The sequence below is a fragment of the Callionymus lyra genome, chromosome 15 (assembly GCF_982586985.1).
Source record: "Callionymus lyra chromosome 15, fCalLyr1.hap1.1, whole genome shotgun sequence".
NCBI classification, from domain to species: Eukaryota; Metazoa; Chordata; class Actinopteri; order Syngnathiformes; family Callionymidae; genus Callionymus; species Callionymus lyra.
In genome coordinates, this window is record NC_141832.1 from 280,001 (window position 1) to 290,058 (window position 10,058).

A 10,058-nucleotide genomic window follows, 5' to 3' on the forward strand; every position below is an offset into this window, starting at 1 on the left:
TATGCGGAAGTGATAAATGAAATCAATATCTTGAATATTAATAAAATAAATCGCCTACCATGACCTGCCAATATAGCAAACTTTTTATTGGAATATAAATATATTTTCGTCCTTCAAAATAACAAACAAAATACGTGTGTGAGTTACATTATAATTTAAAAAGCTAAGTTTTAGCGAACTAGCTCTCGTGTTAACGCACCACAGAAAGTTACATTACACGCAATGAAACCTTATTTCTGAGTCTTAAAGCAATAATTATATCTTACCTCAATAGACGAGTGACGCGCACCTGCTTCCGTCAAGTTATGCACAAACGTGAGGCAAAGACGCATGTTCTGGGACGAGTAACAACAAGTGTGACGTCATCATCCGGGGGTTTGGCGGAAGTTGCGTGTGCGGCAGTTTGAAAACTTTTTAGCTGTATTTTAGCAAAATACAAAACTTAACTCGGTCTTTATACAAGCACATCTACAATTGTATTCATGGCGCTTTTAAACAAACAAGCACACTATCCCCTGAGTTATCTATCATAACCTCAGGTTCTACGAGTTGGTGCGAAGCCCTCTAACGACTTCGCTGTTGGTTTACCCCGAGGCACCGCCTCGTCTCTGAGAAAGCTTAATGAACTCGCCACCCAGCAGGGGGCAGTCCACTTCCTATAAAGGCGGGAAGCACCCGCCGCACTTTCTCCAACTGAAAACTCAGCGAGAAGGGCGACCGCTGGGCGGCGAGGTTAGAGGGCTTCGCACCAACTCGTAGAACCTGAGGTTATGATAGATAACTCAGGGGTTCTACGTCATTGGTGCTCCGCCCTCTAACGGCTTCGCTATTGGTTTACCCAAAAGGCGAAGCCTGACGGGATAAATGTACCCCCAGCTGGACGCCGCTCCTGAAGCAGCATCGCTAGGGCCCCACCGGCCCAGGATCCAAGTCCACTGGAGCCGTGGGCCTCGAGGGGGGGCACAGCAGCGCTCAAAACCGTATGAGCTACTGATCCCGCCGTCACGTCGAAGAGATAGGCCTTAGCAAGGTAGACGTGGACGCCCAAGAAGCAGCTCAGCAGATATCCTCTGCTGCCACACCCCGCAAAAGAGCCATTGAGGCTGCCACGCCACGGGTGGAATGTGCCCTCAGACCGCTAGGAGCAGATCCACCCGCTGCTCGGTAGGCCCGGATAATGGCCGATCTCACCCAATGAGAGAACCTCTGGGGGGAGACCGCCTCTCCCCGTCGGCATCTACCGTGGCAGACAAAGAGGGCATCAGAGCGCCTAAACACGGCCACCCGCCGCAAGTAACAGGCCAACGCCCTCACTGGACACAACAGGTGGAGACGTTCCTGACCCTGGTCCGAGTGTGGCGGCGGGTGAAAGGCCCGCAGCGTGAAGGTCGTCGCCCGGAACAAGGAACTCAGAATCTTCGGGCGGAACGCTGGGTTAGGACGCAAAGACACCGAAGACTCCTCGACGCCAAAGGAAGACACTCAGGGCTAATGGAGAGGGCACAAAGCTCACTTGCTCTCTTCGTGGTTGTTAGTGCCAGAAGGAGCGATCCCTTGAAAGACAAGATATCCAGTGGGACTTGGTCAAGAGGCTCGAAGGTCGGGCCTGTGAGAGAGTCCAGTACCAACTGGAGATCCCACTGAGGGCTGGAAGGCCTTGCAGGAGGTCGAAGCCTGCAGGCACCCCGCAGGAAACGCGCCACCAAGGGGTGGGCGCGAACCGAAGCACCCTCAAAACCGACATGCCTCGTCGCTATGGCTGATGCGAACACTCTCAGTGTCGCCACAGTCCGCCCGTTATCCAGCAAATGTTGCAGGGAAGACAGGATAGCGGAGACCAAACAAGAGCTGGGGTCCAAGGACCTGTCTGAACACCAGCGGGAGAAATCCCCCACTTTGAGGCATAAAGCCTGCGTGTTGATGGGGCCCGGGCGTTCTCCAGCGTGTGGAGAACGTCCGGGTCCAAAGTCCCGATCAGCTTGTCCCGTGCAGGAGCCACACCTTGAGAGGCCGGACCAGCACCATGCGCACCAGCTCTGGGAACCAGAGCGCCCCCGGGGAGTCTGGTGCTACTAGAATTAACCTCAGCCCCCCCCCCCCCGCCTCGCCCTCCGAATCAAGGGGAGAAGGAGCCGCGGAGGAGGGAAGGCGAACAGTAGACCGACCGGCCACCTCGAATGGGCTAAGCGTCCACGCCTAGTGGGGGGCAATCCGAAGCCCTGAGGGAGAACCAAAGAGGGCATTTGAAGTTCTCCTTGCTGGCGAAGAGGTCTGCAACTGGGTGACCGAATCGAGACCAGATCTCGCTTGCCACTGCCTCGGACAGACCCCATTCGTCCTGGACGGCCCCCCTCGACAGTCTGTCCGCTACTGCATTCAGCTCGCCCGGTACGTGCTGAGCTCTGAGCGAAAGCAGGTGACAGTCTGCCCACAGCCAAATCTTCTTTGCCACACTCAGAAAGGCTGGGGATCTGACTCCACCTTGGTGATTTACGTACGCTACGGCGGTGGAGCTGTCGGATAGTACTAGGACGTTGGACCGTGACAGTTGGGGAGAGAGGTGAAGCAGGACATTGTGAATCGCCTTCAGCTCTAGCCAGTTTATGTGTCTGAGCACCGGACTGCCCCGACCGCCATGCGCACCAGCTCTGGGAACCAGAGCGCCCCCGGGGAGTCTGGTGCTACTAGAATTAACCTCAGCTCCCCCCCCCCCCGCCTCGCCCTCCGAATCAAGGGGAGAAGGAGCCGCGGAGGAGGGAAGGCGAACAGTAGACCGACCGGCCACCTCGAATGGGCTAAGCGTCCACGCCTAGTGGGGGGCAATCCGAAGCCCTGAGGGAGAACCAAAGAGGGCATTTGAAGTTCTCCTTGCTGGCGAAGAGGTCTGCAACCGGGTGACCGAATCGAGACCAGATCTCGCTTGCCACTGCCTCGGACAGACCCCATTCGTCCTGGACGGCCCCCCTCGACAGTCTGTCCGCTACTGCATTCAGCTCGCCCGGTACGTGCTGAGCTCTGAGCGAAAGCAGGTGACAGTCTGCCCACAGCCAAATCTTCTTTGGCACACTCAGAAGGGCTGGGGATCATATCCACCTTGGCGATTTACGTACGCCACGGCGGTGGAGCTGTCGGATAGTACTAGGACGTTGGACCGTGACAGTTGGGGAGAGAGGTGAAGCAGGACATTGTGAATCGCCTTCAGCTCTAGCCAGTTTATGTGTCTGAGCACCGGACTGCTCCAGACCCCACTGGCGTAGGCCTGACCCGAGGTGCCTCCCCAACCTGTCAGAGAAGCGTCTGTAAACACTTGAGTGTAACGAAGAACGCAACCCAATGGAACTCTCCGCCTGAGGTTGGCTAGAGAGTTCCAAAACTGGATGCCGTGTGGGCTGCTGCCATGAGCCCCAGGAGGGACATAACAGTGCCTGCTGTTGTCACGTGACACCGAGCTTCCAGCAACTGTGTTGTCAGTCGGAGAATGGGCACGTCCGGGAGGCGCGCGTATCCCTCCTCCGAGTTCAACAGTACCCCCAGGTAAACTAACTGTTGAACTGGAGTCAGAGCGCTCTTGCTGAGGTTCACTGTGAACCCCAGGGTGGGAATATGGCTCAACACCTTCTGTGTGTGAGCGTAACTTTCTGCCTCTGACCTGGCAAGGATCAACCAGTCGTCCAGATAGGTCAAGATCCTTACCCCACTCACTCTCAATGGCTCCACTGCCGCTTCCACACACTTGGTGAAGGTCCTGGGTGCCAGAGAGTAGCCGAACGGGAGTCGAGTGTATTGAAACACCCGACCCTCGAGGGCGAAACGCAAGTACTTTCGATGTCTCTTGACTATCGGTATGTGAAAGTACGCGTCGGTCAGGTCAATAGATGTCATCCAATCTCCTGGACTTACACCTGAAAGCAGTTTCTTGACCGTCAACATGCGAAACGGGCGGGTAGCTATGAACTTGTTCAAATAGCTGAGGTCCAGAATGGGCCTCCAACCCCCGGTCTTCTTCGCCACGAGGAAGTACCGGGAGTAAAACCCTGTCATCATCTCGGCTGCAGGGACCAGTTCTACGACCTTCTTCTGCAGCAGAGTAGACACCTCGTTTCTCAAACAGGATAATTTCTCCTGCTCCGCCATACGCGTCCAGAGAATCCCTGAAAACGCGGGGGTTGACGGGCAAAAAGTAGCGCATAGCCCCGCCTGATTACTCCCCCCAGCCAAGTGGGTCTTAGAAGTAAAACCAGGCGACTCCAAGCCGAATAATGTTCTGTCAGAACCGCAGCCCTGGCGAACCTTGGGTAGTCCTCCGGCCCGCACCCCAAGGGCGGGCCGTAGACGAAAGGGCATCACACAAGCCGCGTCTCTATCTCTTGAATCCACAGAGCATGTACTCGAGTTGGATTCACTAGAACCCCCACTCTCATACATAAAACCGGCTCTGTGGGAGAAGCACGCAAGTGCGCGTGAGACACCTCAGATGCGCGTCGTGCGTGTTCCCTTCCCCCCCCGGAAGTCTTCCCAACTCCCTGAGCACTTCTTAGTGTCACCGAAGCTGACAAAACCCGCGACGTGGAGGAATGTGCTGGAGAATTAACCCGGAGCTGAAGTGAGTTAGGTCGCGCGCGCGTCGGCACCGCATCACTCACCCGGTCCCGTACATTCTCAAGCTCCGCTGGCGGTCCAGACCTGCTCGTCACTCGTGAGATCCGACCGCCACGCACCTCTCCAGTTGATCGACCGGACGGGGCGGAAGTTCTTCGCCCTCGCCTGGTCTCAGGACGGCGAGAAAACTCGCGCGTAAAAACACCAGGTTGCGTCAGTTCCATGGCGTTTCTCCGCCGCCAAACGTGACGTCCTCCACGGTGCCAGTGCTTGTAGACAGCGCTGTGGGGGAAGGAACAACCTCCGGTCAACATAGACATGTCTGGACTAGTTCCACTCACCTCTGCTGTCAAGCTCTGTCGGGCAAGAGCGCTGGTCGACGCGGAAGTAAACACAGCTGACTCAGCCAGTCTCGCGGACCTCTGCTCGTCTGTAAACAAAACACATGTGGTTGGAGTCTGCCCCTCATTCGTGTGGACAGACTCCGTTATTACAGTCTCGGCATGACCCGGGCGAAGGGGTTTAAACCCTCCTTCGAACTGTGTTCTGAGAGGAAACTCTCGCCGTCTATGAACGGCGGAGCATGTTAGCTTAGCATAAGCGGCGAAAGTCTCTAATGACACCTGTGAATACGTCACACTCACAGGCGGAGCCACATGCGCACTAACATCTCTCAGAACGAACCACAGAAACGTCATACGTTCTCTTGTTTTATTCCCGACACATTCCCTTGAATGAATAGGGGGGGTGGAGGAGCCCTCGGCCGTCGACTCTGCTGCGGCTGCTGGCTCCCCGGCTCGCGCTGCGGATCTTGGCGACGCTCACTCGTCGCACGCCGCCGCTGTTGCCGATGTTGTTGGTGCTGCTGGGGTGGCTGGTCTCTGGTGACGCTTCCCCCAGCACCAGATGATGATGCCGACGAACGGGATCTCCGTCTCCGCGTATCCCCGTCGCGCCTCGTCATCACGCCAAACATGACGTCATCCATGACGTTTCTCCGCCAAACGTGACGTCATCCATGGCGCCGGGATTTTCTTGACAACGCTCATCGGCGGTCAAACCCCGTCAGCGCATGTCAACACGGAAGTAAACACAGCTGATCAAGCCGGTCTCGTGGACATTTGCTTATCAGGCCGACGAACGGGATCTCCGTCTCCGCGTATCCCCGTCGCGCCTCGTCATCACGCCGATGCAGGTGATGGCGGAGCTGCGCCGCCTCCTGCCGGGCCATTCCTCTCAATGGTGCGTCCGTTCCATGGCGTTTCTCCGCCAAACGTGACGTCATCCATGACGTTTCTCCGCCAAACGTGACGTCATCCATGGCGCCGGGATTTTCTTGACAACGCTCATCGGCGGTCAAACCCCGTCAGCGCATGTCAACACGGAAGTAAACACAGCTGATCAAGCCGGTCTCGTGGACATTTGCTTATCAGGCCGACGAACGGGATCTCCGTCTCCGTGTATCCCCGTCGCGCCTCGTCATCACGCCGATGCAGGTGATGGCGGAGCTGCGCCGCCTCCTGCCGGGCCATTCCTCTCAATGGTGCGTCCGTTCCATGGCGTTTCTCCGCCAAACGTGACGTCATCCATGGCGTTTCTCCGCCAAACGTGACGTCATCCATGACGTTTCTCCGCCAAACGTGACGTCATCCATGGCGCCGGGATTTTTTGACAACGCTCATCGGCGGTCAAACCCCGTCAGCGCATGTCAACACGGAAGTGAAGTAAACACAGCTGATCAAGCCGGTCTCGTGGACATTTGCTTATCTGGAAACAAGGCACATGGTTGAGTCTGCCCTTCATTCGTGTGGACAGACTCCGTTATTACAGTCTCGGCATGACCCGGGCGAAGGGGTTTAAACCCTCCTTCGAACTGTGTTCTGAGAGGAAACTCTCGCCGTCTATGAACGGCGGAGCATGTTAGCTTAGCATAAGCGGCGAAAGTCTCTAATGACGCCTGTGAATACGTCACACTCACAGGCGGAGCCACATGCGCACTAACATCTCTCAGAACGAACCACAGAAACGTCATACGTTCTCTTGTTTTATTCCCGACACATTCCCTTGAATGAATAGGGGGGGTGGAGGAGCCCTCGGCCGTCGACTCTGCTGCGGCTGCTGGCTCCCCCGGCTCGCGCTGCGGATCTTGGCGACGCTCACTCGTCGCACGCCGCCGCTGTTGCCGATGTTGTTGGTGCTGCTGGGGTGGCTGGTCTCTGGTGACGCTTCCCCCCAGCACCAGATGATGATGCCGACGAACGGGATCTCCGTCTCCGCGTATCCCCGTCGCGCATCGTCATCACGCCAAACATGACGTCATCCATGACGTTTCTCCGCCAAACGTGACGTCATCCATGGCGCCGGGATTTTCTTGACAACGCTCATCGGCGGTCAAACCCCGTCAGCGCATGTCAACACGGAAGTAAACACAGCTGATCAAGCCGGTCTCGTGGACATTTGCTTATCAGGCCGACGAACGGGATCTCCGTCTCCGCGTATCCCCGTCGCGCCTCGTCATCACGCCGATGCAGGTGATGGCGGAGCTGCGCCGCCTCCTGCCGGGCCATTCCTCTCAATGGTGCGTCCGTTCCATGGCGTTTCTCCGCCAAACGTGACGTCATCCATGGCGTTTCTCCGCCAAACGTGACGTCATCCATGACGTTTCTCCGCCAAACGTGACGTCATCCATGGCGCCGGGATTTTTTGACAACGCTCATCGGCGGTCAAACCCCGTCAGCGCATGTCAACACGGAAGTGAAGTAAACACAGCTGATCAAGCCGGTCTCGTGGACATTTGCTTATCTGGAAACAAGGCACATGGTTGAGTCTGCCCTTCATTCGTGTGGACAGACTCCGTTATTACAGTCTCGGCATGACCCGGACGAAGGGGTTTAAAAACCTCCTCCGAACTGTGTTCTGAGAGGAAACTCTCGCCGTCTATGAACGGCGGAGCATGTTAGCTTAGCATTAGCGGCGAAAGTCTCTAATGACGCCTGTGAATACGTCACACTCACAGGCGGAGCCACATGCACACTAACGCCTCTCAAGTGAACCCGTCGAGTGCGCTGCAGGAGGGCCATGTGGCCTGCAAGAGATACTTACCTGATCGCTCTCGCATACCCCATGGTCGACTCCATGCAGCGAGCCAGTCGTCCTCCTAGTCGACGTCTGTTCATGATTGATGGACGACTCAGCTCGACTCATCAGGGCCCAACACGTTGGAACGTGAGCTTGTCGAGTGCAGCTCACAGGACTGCCATGTTGCTTTCTTAAACAACATGGCAGTCCTGTGTTGATCATAATCATGATCTGAGGCGGCGTGGGTCGATAAGCCTCGAACGCTTCCAAAAGCCGTGGGAAGCGCTCGGAAGGCCACATAATCATCACGTGTGATTTGGGCCTCTAGGCAAACGAAGCAGACATGTGTGTCTCCTCTTCAGGGAGTCTTCGTGCACACATGGTTCACTTCAATATTCATTCGCCATCATTACATTCCACTGTCAGGAGCTTTCTCGCTGAGTTGAAAAAGGAGAAAGTGCGGCGGGTGCTTCCCGCCTTTATAGGAAGTGGACTGCCCCCTGCTGGGTGGCGAGTTCATTAAGCTTTCTCAGAGACGAGGCGGTGCCTCGGGGTTAACCAATAGCGAAGCCGTTAGAGGGCGGAGCACCAATGACGTAGAACTCATTTATTCCTGTGGTGTGACGTCACCGCTGGAGGATCAGTTCATTACTGTTGACAAACGTCACGTAGACGCTCATAATCGCAGCTAAATAAAAAGAAAACATATGTCCATAAACACAATCTCAATGAAAGGTTCTATTTTCATAGAAAAGCACCGGATTATAAAGAGGATCAAGCGAAATAACACAGACTTTATTTTACTCATTCATAAAACAATGTCAACTTTATGGAGTTGAAACACCTACAAATATACAATATAGTCACTTTTACAGGACCTTTTAAGCATGTATTAATACGCGAGAGCCTCTTGACTTCCACGATGCGTGAACAATCCAAGCTACCATGGCAACGCAGAGGTGGGCGACGCGTCAAATGTAACCCGGGTCGTTTGAATCCGACGTCGGGGGGTGCTCTGTATATTACTTGGTGACCCGGGTAGGCGAAAACCGACGTTTTTATCCCCCCCGTAACGTTACCTTAGTGACGCCAGGGGGACATTGCACGGCATAGGACGGTATGACGCCTCGGGTGTGAGGACATGTTGTTGATACATATGGACTGTGACCTCTGTAGTGTTGATACATATGGACTGTGACCTCTGTAGTGTTGATACATATGGACTGTGATCTCTGTAGTGTTGACACATATGGACTGTGACCTCTGTAGTGTTGATACATATGGACTGTGACCTCTGTAGTGTTGATACATATGGACTGTGATCTCTTTAGTGTTGACACATATGGACTGTGACCTCTGTAGTGTTGACACATATGGACTGTGACCTCTGTAGTGTTGATACATATGGACTGTGACCTCTGTAGTGTTGATACATATGGACTGTGACCTCTGTAGTGTTGATACATATGGACTGTGACCTCTGTAGTGTTGATACATATGGACTGTGATCTCTGTAGTGTTGATACATATGGACTGTGACCTCTGTAGTGTTGATACATATGGACTGTGACCTCTGTAGTGTTGATACATATGGACTGTGACCTCTGTAGTGTTGATACATATGGACTGTGATCTCTGTAGTGTTGATACATATGGACTGTGACCTCTGTAGTGTTGATACATATGGACTGTGACCTCTGTAGTGTTGATACATATGGACTGTGACCTCTGTAGTGTTGACACATATGGACTGTGACCTCTGTAGTGTTGATACATATGGACTGTGACCTCTGTAGTGTTGATACATATGGACTGTGACCTCTGTAGTGTTGATACATATGGACTGTGATCTCTGTAGTGTTGATACATATGGACTGTGACCTCTGTAGTGTTGATACATATGGACTGTGACCTCTGTAGTGTTGATACATATGGACTGTGACCTCTGTAGTGTTGATACATATGGACTGTGACCTCTGTAGTGTTGATACATATGGACTGTGATCTCTGTAGTGTTGATACATATCGACTGTGACCTCTGTAGTGTTGATACATATGGACTGTGACCTCTCTAGTGTTGATACATATGGACTGTGACCTCTGTAGTGTTGACACATATGGACTGTGACCTCTGTAGTGTTGAGACATATGGACTGTGACCTCTGTAGTGTTGATACATATGGACTGTGATCTCTTTAGTGTTGACACATATGGACTGTGACCTCTGTAGTGTTGACACATATGGACTGTGACCTCTGTAGTGTTGATACATATGGACTGTGACCTCTGTAGTGTTGATACATATGGACTGTGACCTCTGTAGTGTTGAAACATATGGACTGTGACCTCTGTAGTGTTGATACATATGGACTGTGATCTCT

At 53.8% G+C, this 10,058-nt stretch overlaps 1 long non-coding RNA gene across 1 annotated transcript in view; it reads right to left on the reverse strand.

The window, feature by feature from the left end:
* LOC148064302 (uncharacterized) overlaps positions 1-339 on the reverse strand; it is a 1,705-nt gene extending 1,366 nt beyond the window's left edge. Inside the window, exon 1 of the long non-coding RNA XR_015713445.1 lies at positions 267-339. This is a non-coding gene — a long non-coding RNA (uncharacterized LOC148064302). The remainder of the gene's footprint in view (positions 1-266) is intronic.
* Positions 340-10,058: the final 9,719 nt, after the last annotated feature.